The sequence below is a fragment of the Coptis chinensis genome, chromosome 3 (genome assembly GCF_015680905.1).
Source record: "Coptis chinensis isolate HL-2020 chromosome 3, ASM1568090v1, whole genome shotgun sequence".
Lineage (NCBI taxonomy): Eukaryota > Viridiplantae > Streptophyta > Magnoliopsida > Ranunculales > Ranunculaceae > Coptis > Coptis chinensis.
In genome coordinates, this window is record NC_141458.1 from 51,601,765 (window position 1) to 51,615,305 (window position 13,541).

General features: G+C 37.0%; 1 long non-coding RNA gene and 1 pseudogene across 1 annotated transcript; one reads left to right on the forward strand and one right to left on the reverse strand.

The window, feature by feature from the left end:
• The first annotated feature begins 1,116 nt into the window (after nt 1-1,116).
• On the forward strand, nt 1,117-1,851 carry LOC147509953 (uncharacterized; annotated as a pseudogene).
• A 1,582-nt stretch (nt 1,852-3,433) lies between these two features.
• Nucleotides 3,434-4,335, reverse strand: LOC147509954 (uncharacterized). The gene is made up of 4 exons (XR_015216687.1): nt 4,139-4,335; nt 3,837-4,046; nt 3,645-3,737; nt 3,434-3,551 (listed from the first exon to the last, which is right to left on the reverse strand). It is a non-coding gene; the product is annotated as an uncharacterized LOC147509954 (long non-coding RNA).
• Between the last annotated feature and the right edge of the window lie 9,206 nt (nt 4,336-13,541).

Below are 13,541 nucleotides of genomic sequence, written 5' to 3' on the forward strand. Positions count from 1 at the left end.
AGTATGTCATCTTTCCGTCCGTTGCCAAAACCCCCTCCTCTACCTTATTTTTCAGCTCCTCCTGCAAAAATAGATATAAAATTCAAAATCAACAAATGAGCGACCATAGGCTGTTCTAAGAAGAGACGAAGACGGAGAAAAAAGCTTCTAAGACTTGAATATAACCTCCATCTGATTTTATCCAAGTCTGCCTCATGTATGGAAAGCCCGAAAACTATTTCTATAATGCTATGAATAATATAAATAGATGCAATATTATACACTTCCAATATTTCATGGTCTATTACAATACCCTCTAGAATCCCCAGACCCTAAGAAGCAAAACTGATTTTCTTATCATGTAATCATCCTCCCCATATTTAGTCTCCATCGAACGTGTGACCCTACCGTAAAACAGAGTAGCAATGGAAATATTACAGATACTTCGCTTATATTTTTAGACATTTTTGCTAGTCTGAAGATCAATCTTATATGCGTTCATTTAAGGATGATACAGAGGGATTAAAGCAAAATAAAACAATTAGCCACTCCTCATATTCAAGTGGAGCTTAACCGACTGCCAAATTGGAGGTGAGGACTGAAAATAGATAACCCTATTCTACTTCAGGTTAAATATAGTGGCAATTACTCAAGATGCAATGCTCGTGTTGTATATGAGGGGTCCCTGAAATCTGGAAAGGAAGTCGCGATCAAGAATCAGTCAGATAGACCAACTTGGTCCCTTCAGCGACCCCTTCACCAATGAGTTAGCGGCAAATGTGGGTTGTTTGAAATATAAGCACTTGGTTAAGCTCTTAGGATGGTGTTCTAAAGGGAAAGAATTGGTCCTAGTTTATGAACACATGGCTAATGGAAGCCTGGATAAGATCCTACATAAGACTGCCAGACCCAACTCACCAACAGTTCTCACCGGGGAACGCAGATAGAAAATTATCCTTGAGTTGCTTCTGCTTATTTACCTGCATGAAGAGTGTGAGACACAAATAATTCATCGAGACATGAAGACATGTAACATAATGCTTGATGCAGAATATACTGCAAAGCTTGGAGATTTTGGCTTGGCAGAGCTTTATGAATGTAACAGAAGTACACGAAGCAACCATACCAGTAGGAACGATGGGGTATCTTGCACCTGAATATGTTCATATAGGTGTTCCCACTGATAAATCTGATGTATACAGCTTTGGTGTGGTGGTGTTAGAGGTAGCAACCGGAAGGTTGGCAGTAGATAATGAGGGAATTGTGTTGGTGGATTGGGTGTGGGAAATGAGGGCTAAAGGAACTCAGCTGGAGGCTGTTAATCAACGATTGCAGGGGAGTTTGTGATGAGACAGATGTGGTAGAACTAAAGCTAAAGATCAGAGACTTTGAGATGAATCTGAAACGTAATATTGGAGCAACAAGTACTTCAATACTTGTTATTTCACCTTCAGAGCCGACAGCAGTTCCAAGTAAGCCAGTAGCCGAATCAGCTCCCACATCATCACCACCCTCACCACCAAAAGAGACCATCAATCCATTTAAATATGTCTCTCCAGATAAGTCATCAAAGTTAGCATCCTTAGAAGCTTCTAGATCAAATGAATATGTTCTAGTCTCATCACCAACAGTTGGGTCTATTCAAGTAGGAAGAACGGTGAAAGGAAAGAAGCAAGCTCCCGTATGTAAAGTGGGTGATGTCATTAAAGAAGGGCAGATAATTGGCTATTTGGATCGGGCCGCACCAAACTTCCCGTGAAGTCGGATGTTCTTTGGAGAAGTCCTGAAAGCTGTTCAATTGATGGGGAAGCAATTGGCTATGGAGACCCTCTTCTTGTTGTCTTGCCATCATTTCATGGAATTAAGGACTAGGGATGGAGGTCTAAAGATGATAGTACTCTAAAACTCGATACTCGATACTCAACTACTATTTGTGAGAATAATGGAACTTCGCTTTTTACTTAAGTCAAAAAAAATGACCCTACCGTAAACAGAGTACTATCGAGTACTATTACAACTTTAAGTTACAGAGTAGTATTACAAATGTACTATCGTGAGTACTAACAGAAATAGAGTACTATTACAGCTCTAAGTTATATCCATTCATGGAGCAAAATACAAGGCCGATCGAGCTCATCAACAATTTATGGTAGCCGAGGGCGGATTAGGCGTAAGAAACTAGATAACCAATTGAAACTTGAAGCAAAGCTTCGCGAGCTTGAGGTAATGACTTTTATTCATGTCCGTTGGTTAGTTCTTATAATCTCTATTCACTCGAACTTTGAACGCATGGGTTTAGGGGACCAGTGACGTTGTGTGCATTGTGTGGACTGGTGGTGCAGTCTGTGAACTGGTGGTGTGCAGTGTGTGGTGGTTTGCATTGTGTGGACTGGTGGTGCAGTATGAATGTGGATTGTTGGTGTGCAGTGTGTGGTGGTGGACTGGTGGTGCAGTGGTGTCAAAACGCAGATTTAGCAATTTTAGAAATATAAAAAGCTAAGCATATGGAGTGTTGCCTCCTTCCAATAACCAAACTACAAGATGCCTATAATGAGTCTAGGAATAATTCCCACGAATCAAACACACCCTACATATACTTTCAAATATTATCATTTATAGGCTTATACATAAACCTCTAAACATCGAAACCCCCTGTGGTAGTTTACAAATGTGCATGGGAGACAAAATTGGGCCTGAGGCGAAGTCTAAAACTAGGCATTTTGTAGTTTTGTACATTAGTTGCCAGAAAACATTTTATGAGGCCTTTTTGTCGCAGACATCAAAGCATCATAAAGTCGACATACCTTCAATTGCAGAAGAGGGGAGTATCAATTGGACTAAAGTTTCTTTGACGATCCTTTGACAGACAATTAACAACGGAGCAACTGGAGCAATTCTCAAGGACTCAAAGGGGAATTCTAGCGTAAGCATACAAAGAAGTCGAGCCCAAAGACCTAAATATGTAGAATACTTGGCAGCAGAGAATGGGGCAATGATAGCAACCGGGGAAGGGAGAACTTCATTCCACCGGTAAGAGATAAGCAAGGAGTCATCACAAAGACTCGTGAAGCCGGAAGAAGCAAACCAAGGATGATGACCAATATGGTCGCAGCCATTTTGTAGACTCTGGAGAGAAGTAGTGCTAGGATTTGATTTTTGTAGACTCTATTATTCATTTACTTTAACTGGGTAATGAGATTTTGGGTGAAAGGATTGGTAAATAATAACTTTCTTGAACCTCAACACTAGTAGACACTTAAACAGGATAGATCTATATATATTATGCTTGCTAGATCAGTAAAAAAAAAAATCATAAATTGAAGCTAGATCAAGCTAAATAGGGAACCACATCATCTAGATCAGTACAAAAATACATCAATATATCAAGCTAGGTATCCTACACAATATCAAATATGCTTTGCAAACACACATACAATGATGAGCTTGATACTTACAATCTTTTGAACTACCTCCTTTGTGGCATCATCAACATATTCACCACTTTTGTCTTGTCGAGCTAAATGCCACAAAAGAGATCTATCATCTTCATCAATAGGTATCCCAGCTTCTATCTATTATCAATTACAAATAACCAAACCAACCAAGTAATATTAGATTACCTACGTTGATTTTTTCTAACAAACTTAAATATAATATCTACTTACCATCTTATCGACAAGGCCATCATAACCTAATTTGCTTAGTCGATGGTTATACTTGTTCAAGTTTCTTCTTTCCAATTGAATCTTGCTTAGTTCCTAACAGCCCAAATGAAAGTAGTATATTAGTTTATCACACCTTAACAAAATTATAAATTTATTAGAAATGAAAATTCAAAGGAAATGATAGATATATACCTGGAACTCTTCCGATAACCTTATTTTTACAAATTTCTCCCAATCTTGCTTCTAAACATTCGGATAGATTTTTGGTAGATTCATTAGATCGGGGTCATCTATGTAAGGTATGACAAAATATTTTGTGCAATAATTCTTAAATTTCCGCCATATCTTACCACATTGCTACAATCATTTTTTCTTAAACTTAGGATCTGCCTCAAATTTTTCCTATAAATAACCAAGGCAGAGATGAGTCTACACTTCTAGAAAGGCAACAATAATAATTCAAAATCAGTGTAATAGGCAAAACAACCACTTACCAACACTGAATCCCATACATCATCTTTTATTTGCTTGTCAACTTTCGTCCAGTTTGGGTACTCAGCTAGTGGAACCATATTTTTAACTAGTGTGCCAACCCAATTACTAAACTCGCTTCGAATAAATGCACCTTTGATCTTTCCTTTTGCATTAAACTCCACCACAAGCTTACCTTTAAAATGCTTAGTGAGTGAAAGCTTTTTAGTTTGACCCTTAACACTTGTAATATTGTCACCTTCCTCGATTGGATGCTTCCTTTTTTTTCTGAGATGATTTAGCACTTGTTTTTGGATCCATATCGAACTAAACCTTTAAAAAAAACTATAGAATAGGAAACTCATTAGAAGATGACATGATCAGTACCAATAAGCATGTCTATGGCAAAAACCTGATATCCTAATTTGAACAGAACCAAAATAATCGTAAGGCCAATACATAAAAGACAAAAGTTGGTCACAATCTCTTATTAACAAACCGAATACCGATTCCACAACAAAAAACAATGAAAACTAATAAATCAAGAAGTTTTTTTATGTTCAACCCAAGTGCCCTCACAATCTTCACGGACGTAAACTGACTGAGATTCGTCATTAACATCCAATGAGTCAACATTTGGCAATTCAACAAAATTGTCATCTCCTACATGAGCATTAATGAGCTCATCATCGTTATCGTCGTCGTATTCGTGAAAGCATCTTTGAGGAGATTCTACAACAACTGACCACGTTGGGTCAAGTTGATCAGGTACATAGAAAACTTGCTCAGCCTGAGAAGCTAGGATGAAGGAATCAGATTTATGGCCAACTCTACCAAGATCCACTAAAGTGAAACCCATGTCATCCTTCCTAATTGCATTCTTGCTATCAACCCAGTCACACTTGAACATTGGAATCTTGAAATTTGTATAATCGAGCAACCATATTTCAACAATAACACCATAAAAAGACATGTTCGAAAAAATCGGGTTTGATCCTTTGCGCTTGAAACCTGCGGTGTTGTTGCTGTCAAACTCATGCCACTATTTTGATTTACTCGTAAAGCGTCTTGCCGTTTGGTGGCAAAACGATAACCATTAGTGACATAGGTAGAATATTTGTAAACATGTGCCAAAGGCCCCTTCGATACCCACCTCAAGGTGTTTGATACCTTCTTGTCAGGATTTCCCCTCTCGAGCAAAACCCGTGCATTGTTGTGTAAACATTTTAGTCCTAATCTAAGTTAAATTAACATACAAAAATAACAAAAACAAAAAAAAGACCAATTTATAATATACCTTGTCTCTAAGCCAATCACTAAATGAGCGATTGTGTTCAGCATGCAACCATGTGGGTTTTTTTTATTTACGAGGTTGTTGTTCCTTCAGATAGTTCATATGTTCTCAATCATGTTAGGCCATAAAATAAAATAGTTAGCTATCGGAATCCGAAACCAAGGAACTAAAATAGACTTTTAAAGTGAACAACTAAAGAAACCTTACTCGATGTAAGGCTGAACATCTCTTGTGTTTTGCAACACATAGAGATGTGCCTGGTCCAACGTTTTTCTATCTACTTGACTATGGGTACTTCCTCGGGGAAGATTTCCAGATGATATCAAATATGTGGTAGTGTTATCTTTACGGAGAGGAATCCCAATTGCATCTAAGTCTAAGTCAGGTAAGAATTTGTTACAAAATTCAATTGCTTCCTCTGCAATGTAATTCTTAGCAATACAAGCTTCCGGTCGATTTCAATTGCGTATAAAACCCTTTAACACGGTCATGTACCTAAGAGATTGCACAATAGTAATGTTTATAAAGAAAAGCGCATTAAGAAATATTGAAGGGTAATATATAATTCATTGTACCTCTCAAATGCATACATCCATCGGTAGAATACAAGACCACAAAGATCAACTTCTCTGACAAGGTGCACTGTTAGATGAATCATAACGTCGAAAAATGATAGCGGAAAATACTTTTCCAGCAAACATATTATGAGCACAATGTCTTCTTGAATTTGAGGCAATTTTTCCTTATCTATTACTTTCGAGCAAATAGCCTTAAAAAAAGAACATAGCCTAATAATTGCACATCTCACATTCTTTGGCAAAATTGTTCTTATTACAACCGGAAGAAGTTGCTGCATCAAAACATGACAGTCGTGCGACTTCATATTTTGCAATTTTAGATCTTGCATCGAGACAAGAGGCCTAAAATTCGAAGAGTATCCACTTGGGAGTTTTAACTCATGCAAAGTTTTGCATAATCTTTTTTCTCATATCTAGATAGTGTGTGACAAGCCGAAGGCAAGAACGATCGCTTTTCCCCAATTGTTGGAGCCAATTCTGTCCTTAGACCCATTTCTTGGAGATGAAGACGAGACTTAATGGTGTCTTTATTTTTACATGGAATGTTAAGTAGGGTCCCAACAATGCTGTCACATACATTTTTCTCCGTGTGCATAAAATCCACATTATGTCGGATTTCTAGATATCTGCAGTATGGAAGCTAAAAAAAAACTGATTTCTTCTTAAAACAATTGGTAGCACCCGTAATGGTTCCCTTTGTTCCCCATATGACTTTGATCCCTTCAACTTCTTTTAGTACTTTCAAACCAGTTAAGGGTTTAGGTGCCTCCCGTAGCTCTGTTTTACCATTGAAGGCTTTTTTTTGTCTTTGATATGGATGATAGCGCGGAAGAAATCTTCTATTGGCTGTGTATACGTTCTTCCCAGAGTGTTTAAGCCTGGTTGAGGACGTGCCCTCACCGCAAATAGGACAAGAAAAATAACCTTTCACAGTGCACCCAGAAAGATTGATATACGCATGAAGATCATTGATTGTCCATAAAAAAACAGCTTTAAGTATAAATGGTTCATGACGGTACACATCATAAGCCTCCACCCCTATCTCCCACAGAACATGTAAGTCGTCAACCAAAGGTGCCAAGTAGACGTCGATATTGTTTCCAGGTTGATTTGGACCTGATATCAACATCGTAAGCATCATATACTTTCTTTTCATGCATAGCCACGGTGGGAGGTTGTATGTGACCAAAGATAACAGCCATAAATTGTACTTAGTACTAAGAGTACGGTGTGGATTGACTCCATCGGCTGAAAGTGCTAGGCGAAGATTTCTGGATTCTGCTGCAAATTCTGGATATTTTTCGTCAACCAACTTCCATGCTCGAGAGTCTGCTGGGTGACGCATCTTACCATCAACCACCCTTTCATCGGCATGCCATGTCATTGACTTTGATGTTTGGGCAGATTGAAACATCTTCTTGAATCTTGGAATTGGTGGAAAATACCACAAGACTTTTGCTGGTACTCCACCTGATTTGTTGGTCGCTCTCTTGTTCTCTTTATATCTTGAGACTCCACAAATAGGGCACATATTTTCATCTTTGTATTTATGACCCCTATAGAGTATACAATCATTTGGACATGCATGTATTTTCTCATACTTCATCCTATAAACAGACAATGTCTTCTTGACTGCATTCAAGGATTTCGGCAAGAGATTTGGTTGAGGAAGCATCTGTCCCAGTAGCTTCAATAACTTCGAAAAACTTGTGTCAGACCACCCACTATTTTCTTTCAGATTAAATAAAATAATAACTATTGATAGCTTTGTGAATTTTGAGCAACCCTCGTACAAAGGCGTTTCGGCATCTTCAAGCAATTCCTTAAATTTCTCGGGATCAGGCGTATAATGGTCCTCTGTAGCCTTCGCCATTTCTCTCATGCGTTCAACATCTTCAGGAATCTCAATCTCATCATAATATCCAACATCTTCAGGAGTCTCAGTCTCATCATAATGTCCAACATCTTCAAAAGTCTCAACCTCATCATAATGTCCAAAAGTGTCTCGTTCTGTAAAACTAGTTGGGGTCTCGGAAAATAGAGAGCTTTCGCCATGAAACCGCCAAATAGTGTAACCTTGGCTAATACCACGTTCGAAAAGATGATTTAGGACCTCAGTCTTAGTTAACTCGTTGATATTTGAACAATCTCTACATAGACAACGTATGAAACTTCCTTCTTCCTTTCCAACACTAATTAACCTTTCAACTCCTTGAATATTTCGCTTGTTAACCGGTCCTTGGACATCCAAGACTTATCCATATTGTAGCAAAATGCAACAAACCGATCTCTTAAAGAAAAACATAGTTAAAAAAAATCAAGTACAAAGACCACACATTCAAAAATAAAGTATCATGGCAAGATGATATCAACACATGACACATTAGTAGGAAAAACATTAAGTAAGTCTAAGATGATAAGATAATGGTATTATGCAAAATAAAATTACATTGGAAATCTAACTAACCAATTTAGGCTACTCTCAATAACCAAATAGAAGCATAAAAAATGACACAATAAGAAAATTTTGACAAAAAGCATCGAATGAAGTCGATAATTTACACTCTCTCCAGCCTTCAAAATTTTTTTCTTTCTTAAGTCATATGAGCATGTGTATGTAATCCTGTAATTCATATCATCTTACAAACCGTAAAATAGTAATGAAATCAATGGTGTGCAACAAATACAGAGTGATATAATAGCAGTGACAGAAACGAAACGTAAACTTTAATAAAAAACATTCGAGATTAATTTTCCTGTATAGACTCAAAAACGAAACGTAAACTTTCGACAACAACAAATAATGAGTTATAATGAGATATAATGAGTTATATATAATGTGGAGATCTTGTTCTTTTGTTCAACTGACCAGGCATATAAAACTATAAGGGATACATATTTCCAAAAAACAGGACCACCAGCATTAATGTACGTGAGATTAATATGGTTCATGTGTTCCAGTGAAGCAAGCAACATATGCATTACGAGTTTCAGGTTAACTCAGGATTCATGTAATAACGATTCTCTTCAACGTATTCAACAACTGCAAGTGTCATATTAATAAGGTTTATACCTATTTATCCTAAATTTAGACCTTCTACAAGAAATACACAATTAAAATGAGTTTATGTGTGGATATCAACCATTCACAAGTTCTGCGTGTTTTGAGAACATCCGATAAACAGGCAAATTTGTAGCTGCCTCATACTACTCTTCTAATTTAGTCCATGACAGAACTTAGTCTTAACCATGACACAACTTAAATAGTTAGTTAGTTTATTATTCTTGTTCCTTCACAGAGGATTTTAAGCTGTAAAGTCATTCTTTTATATGTACGCGAGATGAAACGTAAAAAAGTATACACAAGATTTGTTTGAGTTACTTTTAGGCTAACGACTAGCTGATTTTAGTTTACCTTTATAGTTTGAATCTATTTTCTAACATTTTTGGGAGTTTTAGTGTATACACTCTTAGCTAATGCGGTAATGCCACTCCTTTTTTTGTTTGGGTCGGTGTGTGACTTTGTTTTTTGTATTTTTCATGCTGGGAGCGGGTATGATATCTGTACCATGGCCCAAATGTCAATTATTTCACTTGTCAATTTGAACTTCCTGAAGTTAAAACATGAAAGCGTGTGTACAAATTTAAGTGTTCTCTAACACATGGACGTCAAGGGTTTCAGAGGAAAACATTTGAATGACACACAGTAACGAAGACCTTTCAGATAAAGAGTCCAAGTAGTTGAGACTACCAATAGCGCAAGTGCTCAATATGAGGTGTATTATACACTGTATAGCAGAACCTGACAACAATATTATCTAGTGTAGAGATTGAATGCAAGCTATGCTTATAAACTTATAATGGTGCTTAAATCAGTTTCTTGACCAATTCCCTTTCATTCAATCTCGAATTTATTGATCAAAGTTTACGGTTTCATTTTTTATCAAAATTTACGTTTTGTTTCCTGTATAGACTCAAAGATTCGACAACAACAAATACAGAGTGCTATAATAGACTCAAAAACAAAACTTTGACCAAATTAATTTTCAATAGCATCCAAAACATCAGACAATGAAATAAAAATGAAAAAAAATATTACCTTTATTTTCTTGCTCGCGAGAGAGAGAGAGAGAGCTGGAAAGCGAACCGGAGAATGAGGGATGGACGAGAGATGGGTGAGGAGCGCGCGTGGTGCAATAAAATTCTGGTGAGAAGTTGGGAGGAAGAATGGTTACGAGATAGAGTTTTTCTTTTCTGCTATTTTTCTTCTAGTTTTTCTTTTTTTTAACCTAAGTGATGAGTACGAAGTGATTTAAACGACCTTTAGTTTCTATTTCTATTCCCTTTCTATTCCTTTTCCTTTTAGGTTTAGTAAGTTAGTTGTTTCTGGGAAGGAACCTAAAAATATAGCCGTACGCCCAAAATCATGACTTTGAGTTTCATGGCATACGAAGCAATTACTCGTACTCGTACTCGTGTTGCTTATTTATTTCGATAATTTGTTAATTTTGTTTTCAAAATTTTTACACCCAAAAGTGACACAACAAGGGAAACCACTAGTGTCACTTTCAAATAATGGGACAGAAAAAATAAAATTACTTGTGTCACTTTTCCTAGAAGCAACACATCAGCCCTCGTTCTATAAAAAAGTGACACATCAAAACTCTGTGTGCCACTTTTTTCTAGTAAGTGACACAAGACAAAAAAAATAAGTGACACAAAAAGCCCTTCTTTTAGTAGTGGGGTTTGACCTCGAACATAGATGTAACTTTGGTAGGAGTGTCTTTAGAAGATCTGGAAGAATCCAATGAGTGTTTCGTGAAGCTTGTTTCTCAAGAAAAGTGTATGCTTTAATAGCACATTTGTCCATGAAACAACCGCCATTCATGATACCTAGTGTTTCCTTTTGATGGTCAGAGACACCATTAAAAAATGACCAGACTAAGACAGCACTGTCGAGTTGATGATAGGAGCATTTGAGAAGCAGATCAGTAAATCTGCTCCATGCTTCCATAAAGGATTCATGGGGTTGATGGCGAAAGAATTGAATCTTCTGAAGCATCTCTGTAGTTTTCTTCTGAGTATAAAACTTTATCATAAATTCTTGTACGAGCTTGGCCCATGTGTCAAGGGATTGCAACGCTTCGCCCGCGAGCCAAACTGAAGCTTTATCAGCTAAGGTGAAGGGAAACAACCTAAGAAAAACTTGTTCGTTGGTAACGAACGGATGGTGGAAAGTGGTGGCCAGGCCACTTGCTGGATCCTACGAAGGTGATTGTATGTTTTTTCATGGTCTAGACCATGGTAAATAGGTAACAATCCGAAAACGTTTGGCGGAATGCAAAAATCACCTGCAATCTCATCGAGTTTAGTGCAGGAAGTAGGTCTTTCCTGTAAGGCAGTATAGAAGTTCGAAAGGGGTTTCTCTACTGTGGGATTATCCTGGGCCATAACTATGGGAGGTAATGGCAACTGAGATACTTGACGAGGTTGGTTTATGGAGGAAGAACTATGTCTAGGGGATAACTTATGCAGTTGTTTATCGTATTTCCGATGACGATATGTATGTTCTAATTCCTTATTAGTACCAGACCGTAGTCTCATGCAAACACAAATTTTAATTCTAGTCTCATAAGGAACGAATTATGACATGAGGATTAGTAATTACGGAAGGAGGGAGGTGAACCACGTCCTCCTGAGCTGTTGCTAACGTGAGCAGGTAAGTTAGGATAACATGTCAATATTCCAGCAGCTAGGTCACATGAGAGAATTGAGGGAGGTTGTCCTTGCTAGTACGTTCCTTAATTAGAGAAGCTCAATCTTTCAAGTTTGCTAGACACTGATGGAATAGGAGGATGATTGATGATGGTATATTATGCGATTATTATTAATATAATTATGATGAAATTTTATTATTAGGATTTTATTTTTTATTTTTTATTTTATTTTTATTTTTTATTTTTTATTTTTTTTACATAATTAATGTATTATGGAGAAGGGGGAAAAAACACAGGTTATATATTTGCGCAACCGTATATGTAGCCTAAACATGTGATTAGATTACGAAACATGCAAATAAAATGAGAAATGCCAAAATAGATGACTAATCATCTAATTAATATTCTAATCATGCAATAAGCAGATGCTAGTTATACACAGGAAGGCTACACATACAACCTTATATTACTTATACGTTAATAGAAACACGTCCTACACAAGCAATAATATATAGCTGCGCATCCATAAAATATAACCTACACGTGCAACTAGATGCGAGGTAGAGGAATATCGAGAACGAACTCATGCAAAGTAATGCCACATATGTGAATGGATGTAACATACACATACAAAAATAATCTATTAACCGTATATATTCGAATCATATTAACCTTATTAACGTCAATATGCAATGACGAACCACACATACTCAGGAAAAATTATATACATGCAAAGAGTTCTCATGCCAACATACAAATACGCGATGTAAAACAGGTTATAGCAATCAACCAAACAATTTCCTCAACAAAGTTTGACGAGGAGTGTAAGAATGCGAAACCTGGAGCTTCCCGCAACTCCACCTATTAGAATTAAGCGGCCGAATTAACTCCTGAAATGAGTTAAACTCGTGCACGTACTAGAAGTTAGCTAAATAGGTCCAAAAAATCCAAAACAGCACTGAGAAGGGAAGTGAGTTGGGCTTGAAAACTGGAGTGCTGATACTCCAGGGCAGTCTTGCTTGCAACCCGTCAAAGTCTCATCCGAGGCTATGAGATAAGTGCAGTAGTTCAACTTCTTACAGCATTCTTAGAAAGTCCTAAGAATGATAATTCCGACTTGTAAGTAGAAAAATAAAAATCGGTACGAGCAATTAAGAGAAACGGTAGAATCGCAAAATAAATGAAAAATAAAAAAAGAGAATGTAGGAGAGGGAAATAAAAAAGAAGAGAGTGTAGGAGAGGGGGTATCCAGTGATGTATTTCATTTGTTACATTAAATGTCCATAGTCCTTAGGTGTGCAACGGCGCCATTTGATAATTAGTGTTTTTAGGTTTTTTCTTTGAAATCCAAAGTCCGTAAAACGTCCGACTAGTCAAGTTACCTTATTCACATGGGTTGGTAGCATAGATCGAGTAAGAGATCGTCCAAATCTTAGGACTAGGCAAAGTTCACAACTGAAATTACAGCTTTAAGAGAATTAGTGAGTAGGATTTTAGGTTATTTCTTATGTCGCTCAATTAAAACTTGGAATGCAAATTAATGTAGAATTACAAAAATTGATTTCTTAGTAAACTAGATAGAGAGAGAGATACAGGAAGAGGGTTAATCAAAATCATGTAAGATCCGTTACAAATTTTTAAAGTACCTTATCACTACAGCTTTAATCCGTCTCGAGTTCATAGACAAATCCGAAATGGTGTTGACTATCGATCCCTAGTAAGATATACTCATCTCTGAGTTCATCTCACTAGGATGAGGAGTTGAATTAATATTCCATCTCTAGAATATCACTTCAACTCCTGGTTTAATTATACACCAGTTGGACAAACTAGATGG